We start from the raw sequence: 9,080 nt of genomic DNA on the forward strand, positions 1-9,080 counted from the left end.
GGATACCTATCCATCCATGCCTAGTCAAAAAAACTTTACATTTTTAAATGGCATCAGGGGATCATGATTTTGGGATCAAACATACCTACTACCTATCCATCGATGCCTAGTCAAAAATACTTTTCTGTGTATTGAATAAATAGGTAGGTCTTACAGGATATCGCGCTGCCATCTAACACTGCAATACCAATTACTAGAATATCAGGTGAGATCACAGCAGATCTTAAACTTGCCTTTAAATAAAGAAATATCCTTACATTTTTAAATGGCATCAGGGCAGGGGACCATGATTTTGGGATCAAACATACCTACTTGTAGATGTTATCTGTGAGACAAAGTTACAACCTAGTATGACCACTTTCAAAATGAAATTAAGTTGAATCTAATTTATTTACAGCCGTTGCCATGCGCGATATCTTTTTGATCAAAATTCAGAACTACAACCAGAGTAACGGGCTCGTTCGAACAAAAAGCCAGCGAACGGTTAAATCCCCAGTTATATTAACGAAAAATCAAAACTGGTTCGCATCTTGCGCAAGTGCTAAGGGGGCCAAACAAGGGCTTTCGCAGCGGGCCCTTCCGAAATTCGACGGTGCACAATGCACCCTCCGTAGTCCGTACCATCCCCACGCGAGTTCTCTTATTATTACGCGACTCCTGTTCCTGTCCCCACATTGTTCATATTATTTTTATATTGGGCCTCGGTCGACGCGTCGCTAAGATCACGTACCTCCTTGTATTTCGATAGTTTTCGCCCTGAAAATACAGTTTAATGGAATATTTAAAAAAGGAACGGGCCACGCGTCCGATTGCGCGAAGTTATTCGAACGGTTTCCTCGGCTCTGTTACCTAATATTGGCAGCGAAGGGAAGTATTAAGGTTTCGAGCGCTGCGGTCGTCTCAAGTTGCTTTTCTCATGAGTGGACATGTTTGTAAAATAATAACTTGAGACTGGAGAGTAATACGTGTGGCAGGAGCGCTGGATGGACGGTGTTTTGCGTGCAGCGTCCGCGGAGCTGTGCAGTGACCGAGTGTATCGATCGAGCACCTCGCTATGCTTACAAAGTACTGTGTATTTGGTGATCGCTTCAATTTGGCGGGAGTCGGGACGCCGCGACGCTTTTTGGCATGAAATCTGGTTCGGTGAGTTAACTTGTAACAAATGTTTGACACCAAAATTACTATTAACACGTACTCAGCGTGATAGTTAAATTTTTTTTTATTACAGTTTTTATATCTTTCACATTTAAATTATATATATATCTACCTTCCCACGTCGTGGTTTTGCACGTGTACGATGGAATATTTATGCCTACATTATTTTCTTCGTAATAACATATTTTATTCAAAATGATGACCTTATTTATAGCTTTATGTAGCTATATAAAACTATATTTTGCTGGCACGCGCCAATAAAACAGCATGTTTATTTCGACATTTTGAACAATCTTCGGCATATTCTAGCCTAATGAACCAAATCATCATAAATTAAATATGCATATAGGTACCAGAACCTTCCTCTTAATTCAGTGCGTTTATGGGTAAAAACCGTATGAAAATTCGTTTAGTACTTTTGTGTTTATCGCGTTCAGACGGACATATAGCCGTAAATTAAAGTAAATTCTATAAAATTATAGATAAGTAAGTACATAAATACCATTTGGGGTCCTACAATTTTTTCTTCTTTCTTCTTGTTCTTGCGTCTTTTTCAGATTTAAATAGTTGCGGAAATCATTTACAACGACATAGCCTGAAATAACGATTAAGTATATATAGACTTATCCATATATTTTATATCTAAAATTATGAAGCACTCTTTTCTTTGTCCCGAAAAAACAAAGCATTTTGGAAAATAAATAAAAAGAGACGAATAACATTTTTAGAGTCTAAACTTCTTTATTCAGTGAGAATAATTGTTATTGTTTCTTTTAATATTACTTATTATAAAAAATTTTAATAAAAAAAATTCAACCGACTTCCAACTCAAAAAATAACTTTAACTAAAAAGCAAAAAATAACATCCTACCTATGTGCTACCTTCTGATCAGTTTGAAGGCGGTTCTTAAAAAAAGAATTTTTAAAATCGGTCCATAATTGTCGGAATTATCGCTGGACATACATAAAAAAAAAACATACATACAGCCGAACGTAGAACCTCCTCCTTTTTGGAAGTCGGTTAAAAAAAATAGTTATATGTTAAATAAAGTTACCAGGATTACCAACGCAAAATCGGATCGATAAGGAAACGGAATGTAACGCAGGCTGAATCACCGGTTTCGGCAATTTAAATACAAAAAGATAAATAAAATTTGACTTTTCATCATATTATTTGTTGACTACATTGATCACGTGTCACTTTGCCGTAGAGATGTAAAAATTAAGAAGACATAAACGAGATTATTTTTCAAAAACGTGTCGAGAAAGTAAACTAAGTAGACTCGTAAGTGGTGTATTCCTCGTGTTTTTTTTTTTTTTTTTGTAAGCGGCCTATAAGTTGAACTATGCGTACTAACAAATTTTTGGGTGTTAGCAACATATGGCGAGTAACCAGTAGCACACGTTGACGCCATTACAATTTTCGGAATTTTCAATAATTATTTGACATCTTTAATGTACCACGGGACCAATCACTGAGCATGCGTCTAATACTCTGATTTATATTTTTAGCTGCTGACCACCATTTTGGTTCAACTTACTTGCCGGGTCCTACAAACAAAGTAGATACTTACGCGTAGATAGTAGGAACTTTTGACGTTCTCCGTGGCGCAGTGGTATGCGGGGTGGATTCACAAGACGGAGGTTCTCGGCCGTGGCTAAATACAACCCTACCGGCAAAGACGTACCGCCAAGCGATTTAGCGTTCCGGTATGATGTCGTGTAGAAACCGAAAGGGGTGTGAATTTTCATTTTCAGTTAGCCCGCTTCCATCTTAGATTGCATCACCACTTAACATCAGGTGAGATTGTAGTCAAAGGCTAACTTGTAAAAAATAAAAAAAAAACCTAAACCGATAAAAACAGCAACTTCACATCCAATCACTTAAGTCGCATAACACACAATATTTACGGATTAAGCAAACACACAATCCATCAAACATTAGGGAGCTGTGATGTAATACATATAGGTACCTTCTGCAATGAAAAAAAAGTAAATCGTTTGTGGAATAATTAGCGTACGTGATTTTGTCAAAAAATAGGTTTTTTTTCGTAAAAACTACTACCTAATTATCCTTTTACCTACAGTCTATCAGAAAAAACTTAATTCACCGCATAAAAATACGATGAATAAGTATCCTATTGCATTTATCAAATGGATCTATCAAAATAATAAGATTTTTGTAGGACTATAAGGTTCCAAAAACTAAATCCAGTGAATAAAGTTTAAAAGTAAGTAAGTCTTTTGTTTTTGCGCATTGTCGTGTCAAGATCTGGAGCACAAAATTATTATTTTACTAGCGGACGCCCGCGACTTCGTCCGCGTGGAATTTAGTTTTTCACAAATCCCTCGGGAACCGTGGATTTTTCCGGGATAAAAAGTAGATTTTATACCGTATTAACACATAGGCGTTAATCCGGTATAAAATCTATTTCTATTCCAAATTTCAGCCAAATCGCTTCAGTATAGTAGCGGCGTTAAAGTGTAACAAACATCCAAACATCCATACAAACTTTCGCGTTTATAATATTAGAAGGATTTTTCTTTTACTATTTTCCTTTTGCTAATACTATAAGGAATAAACCACTTACGAGTCTACTTAGTTCACTTCAAAAACACGACTGTGACAGCGACTTGTCACTTCAAATATCGCAAAATAGCTACCTGTTCACAAAGTAATCTCCGTCTTCTTCTTCACACCGTCACGACAAAGTGACACGTGATCAGTGTAGTCACCGAGACAAATATGATGGAGATTTAAATTGAAAACTTTTTTTTTACAAGTTAGACCTTGACTACATCTCACTTGATAATTGTTGATGCAATCGAAGATGGAAGCAGGTTAACTTATTAGGATGATGAAAATCCACACCCCTTTCCGTTTCTACACGACATCGTACTGGAACGCTAAATCGGTTGGCGGTATGTCTTTGTATAATCTTAATATACATATAAGTTCCAAAGATCATTCATCACGAAATCTCGAAAACCGCTTGACGTACAAATATGAAATTTGGCAGGGAGGTAGTTTATAGATAGTATTAGCGGTCCGCTAAGAACGGATTTTGCAATAGGGCCGGATTAAGGTCTAAAAGTATTTAAATAACGGAGGCATGGCGATTTCGTCTGCGTAACATGTCATAATTCACGCGGACGACGTCGCGGGCGTTCGCTAGTTTGAAATATATTTAACGCACAGAATTATATGATATAATATGTGAATATAATAATATTCGTTTTATCCTGGAAAATATTTAGGTCCCGCGAGAGCTCGTGGAGAAAATCTGAAACTTCTTAGTACTTAAATTTTTTGTACTACATATTTGTGTAGATTCTGTTTGATAAAATAAACAAACACATAAAATGAATAAAAATAAAGATAAGTTTTTTTCAGGGGAAAATAATGATCACTTTGCCTGCTGAATTAAACTCATTTTCACATTACTTTATACCACGAATGAAGGGAATGTTGTATGGTTTTAATTACTTAGTTTGACTATTAGGGGCACGGAAAGGGAAGTGCGCGTGTTCTCACACGGCACGACCGTCGCTTCAATGTGACCCCGCACAGGGCAGGCTATGACGTCACCACTCCCACGTACACTTCGACTCTCTCAGGACTTGAGATGTAAATAACATCTGATCTAATTGAATTGAATTTTATATTGAGTTTTGTTTTGCTTCTATTCTATACTAACCGTCGCATCGCGGTTTCATCCGCGAAGTTCACGTTCCCGTAAGAAATATCATCATCATCAACCCATATTCGGTTCACTGTTGAGCTCGAGTCTCCTCTCAGAATGAAAAGGTAGGCCAATAGTCCACCACGCTGGCCCAATGCGGATTGACAGACTTCACACACGCAGATAATTAAGAAAATTCTCTGGTATGCAGGTTTTCTCACGATATTTTTCCTTCACCGTTTGAGATAGGTGATATTTAAAATACACTATCTGAAAAGTTATATCGTATCGAAGTATCGAAGGCAGAGGTCATATCACGGATCTGAAAGAAAGAAAAAGAATGAAAATTATTTTATTTGGACACACACTCACATAATACCTAAAACAAAAGAAAGAAATTTTAAAAATATAGTAAACTAATAATTTCAAGATATTAAACTAATGATTAAATTAAATCCAAAAAAATTATGTGTGTGGTACCAAAATGGTCTCCACTCAGCATGTGCTACGCTAGTGATGGATGCACCAGCGCAGCGCTGGTCTTCCGTGGGGCCATGTGGTGACGCGGGCGGAAACAACAAGAAAAAGTGTCCTCCTTCTTGGAATCCGTGAAATTACCCTACCTATGTCATTCTCTTAAAGTAAAATATAACCTAATGGCAATTTATTTGGTGGAATGAGGTAAACACAACACGCAGCAACCGTTGTGCGAATGCCCTGTCTAGTGGCAGCCGCTAGTGTGGAAGGGCTCTTACGTAACTCAATCGCCATCTATTTTCTCCTTTCCCTTTGTGGCGTCGAGAACACTAGAGAAAAGTTTGCAGGACTTGAAACCCAATTCGCACAAGGTAATTAAACGCCTACGCCTATTTCCAACATAGGTACCTATTTATTTTAACCTTTACAAATTCTTCTTCTATACTAATATTATAATGCTAAAGCTGAGTTTGTTTGTTTGCTTGAACGCGCTAATCTCAGGAACTACTGGTCCGATTTGAAAAATTATTTCAGTGTTAGATAGCCCACTTATCCAGGAAGATATAGTCTTCCTAGGCTATATATTATACCCGTATTCCTACGGGAACGGGAACCACGCGGGTGAAACCGCGCGGCGTCAGCTAGTGTTTCATAAAGGTAGAACTAGAAGTAGGTGTTGATGTATCTGAAACAATCTCTACTTCATTTTATAGTAAACTGTACCTATGAGGTTGTAGTGGGTAATATCTGAATATACTAAATCAATTTTTAACCGACTTCAAAAAGGAGGAGGTTCTCAATTCGGTCGGTATGTCTTCACTGAGCAACATTTGCTGTATTTTATCCCCGCATTCTTATGGGTTCGGGAACTATACGGGTAAAACCGCTTCTGCTTATCATCATCATCATCATTATCAACCCACATTCGGTTCACTGTTGAGCATGAGTCTCCTCTCATAATCAGAGGGGTTAATCGTTCACCACGCTGGCCCATTGCGGATTGGCAGACTTCACACACGTAGAGAATTAAGAAAATTCTCAATTATGCAGTTTTCCTCGCTCATCAACAGCATCTACTCGTGTAGAATAAACCATTTTAAGTTCAAAACCGAACCGACAGTCACAGGTCTTATATTCATCGATCGTAGATCGTAAGATGGGCCTCAAAGCGTCATTGGTTTCACACATTGAGTAGGTACGTCATCACTCGTAAAACATTTCTCTTTATTCATGTTGTGGCTTGTGTTTTTACACTTCCAAAATAATTAAGGGATTAAAATTAAAAAAAAAACAGCTAATATTTTTTTTAGCTCCCGTCCACTCACAGCATGCGCTTGTTACGTACTAAGATAAGATGTGCGTGCACGTCTTTGAGTAATGACATAAAATTGTGCGTTCTTCGTTCTAAAAGTATGGAACGATTTATATAGATGCTTATATTGGTGTGTTAAAAATATTTATTTACGGATGTCTTGCAATTTATACGTAAATAATAAGCATGCGGCACGCCGGGAGGCCGTCAAATGCATAGAAACTTTGTACTGGTTCAAGGTACAAATTCTTTAATTGTTGTAGGTACATAATTAGATAAATCGCGTTGATTTTTCTAAAGCACCTTCCACTCGACATTCGGCCATTTCAAACATCAATCAAATCTTGACTCGTGCGAACCATGACGCCGGAAATATCCTTCGCGAAAAAAGTAAATATTTATGTGTACAAATCATCATGTCTCAAAAATAAAAATCTTTGAATCATATACCTACACTAAGATGTTTCTAAAATCTTTGTATGCTTACAATTTTTGACTAATGGAAACGAAGCTTTAGTACTTTTTTTAGTTGAAAATTAAAACTGAAGCATGCCAAACAGGCTCTTAAAGTTTATTTTGTTGTTTTGGCACCGCCTTCAAACCGATCAATAGAAAGGAAATGTTATTTATCGCTTTGTATCTTTGAAGTCGGTTAATTATTTTTGTTAAAAAAATTTCATTTTTCTGTTAAGTGGGTCCTAGCTGTCCTGTAAATGCCACAATATGGGCAATTTCGTTCACTTATTTAAGTTATTTTGATTTTAACAAAAAATTACTGACCGATTTTAGTTAAAATTCAATGTGACCAATCAGGAATCATACACGTTCAAACAAAAAATTAATTTTCAAAATTTATTAATAAATGACGAAGTTATTAGGTAACAAACATAAAAAAAACATACGCGTTGAATTGAGAACATCCTTCTTTTTTGAAATCGGTAAAAAATACAGTGATCGCTCTGAATTTGATTGGTTGGTTGGAAAAGATATCAATTTAACAATGAATATCTATACTAATATTATAAAGCTGAAGAGTTTGTTGGATTGAACGCGCTAATCTCAGGAACTACTGGTCCGATTTGAAAAATTCTTTCAGTGTTAGATAGCCCATTTATCGAGGAAGGCTATAGGCTATATATTAGCCCCGTATTCCTACGGGAACGGGAATCACGCGAGTGAAACCGCGCGGCGTCAGCTTGTAAAAGATACGCGCGAAAAACCCTTCTTGCAGTCGGGTAATAAAATAGGCATATTTTAAGTTTTAATTATGCTTTCTATTAAATTAAATGACAAATGTACAAACGCATTACATTCCACGCAAACTATCTAGTGCATAAAGCGTGAATAACTTGATATGGAGCAGTGCAGTTTTTATGCCGGTATTAAGGACGTATGAGAATGGAGGTTGGACACACGATACTGCGGTCTTCGGTTTCACGCAATCATTGCAGTTCGCGTCAACGCAACAGCTGATTTTCATTTGTTAATCTTATGATATAAATGCAAATGTTTGTTTATTACGCTTTCACGCCTAAACCACTCTCGACTATACAGAGTCGTTTCTTCATTACTAAAGATCGTGGTCCTGGTAAGATCCCAGCCTCCTGCGGGTCAACGCCTTCCATCGGCTTCTGTTGGTGGCCATGGCAGCTATAGTGCAAAACTTCGTCCCTAAACCACTGAATCATTTTAAAAAAATATTTCACTAATGGAGAGCTACATTGTCGACAAATAACATGGGCTATATTTTTTTTTCGTATTCGCTCGGAAATGGAAACAAATTGGTGAAACAACAGGACGTCTGCTAGTATATTTTAAATGCGAAAATGAGTTTGTTTGTATATTACCGGCCAATTCACTAAATTGATTTAAAACATCACGACTGGAAAGCTGCATTACTAGCGAGTAATATGTAATATAAACACTATTTGACTTATCAAGACTTGCGGAGTCACTACTCGTATTCATTATAGAGGGGGGACAGGATGGGAAGTTGTGTATGAAAATCTATTCTGTAATTTTTTTTCGTTATATTCTCTACAAGTTAGACCTTGACGACCGAGTCATCTGATGATAAGTGATGATGCAATCTAATATGGAAGCGGGCTAACTTGTCAGGAATAGAATAAAAATCCACACCCCTTTCGGTTTCTACACGACATCGTACTGGAACGTTAAATTGCTTTGCGGTAGGTCTTTGCCGGTAGGATGGTAACTAGCCACGGCCGAAGCCTCCAGCCAGACCTGAACAAATTAAAAAACCTCAATCGGCCAAGCTGGGGATCTAACCCAGGACCTCCGTCTTGTGAATCCACCGCGCATACCACTGTGCCACGGAGGCCTTCAAACTTCGAAGGGCAAGAGATTTCTACGCGGACGAAGTCGCGAGCGTATGCTTGTGTGTAATACAAAGAACGCTTATGTTATGTTGCCAATATTTGAAGAGGCTTAGT

The sequence above is a fragment of the Bicyclus anynana genome, chromosome 7 (genome assembly GCF_947172395.1).
Source record: "Bicyclus anynana chromosome 7, ilBicAnyn1.1, whole genome shotgun sequence".
NCBI classification, from domain to species: Eukaryota; Metazoa; Arthropoda; class Insecta; order Lepidoptera; family Nymphalidae; genus Bicyclus; species Bicyclus anynana.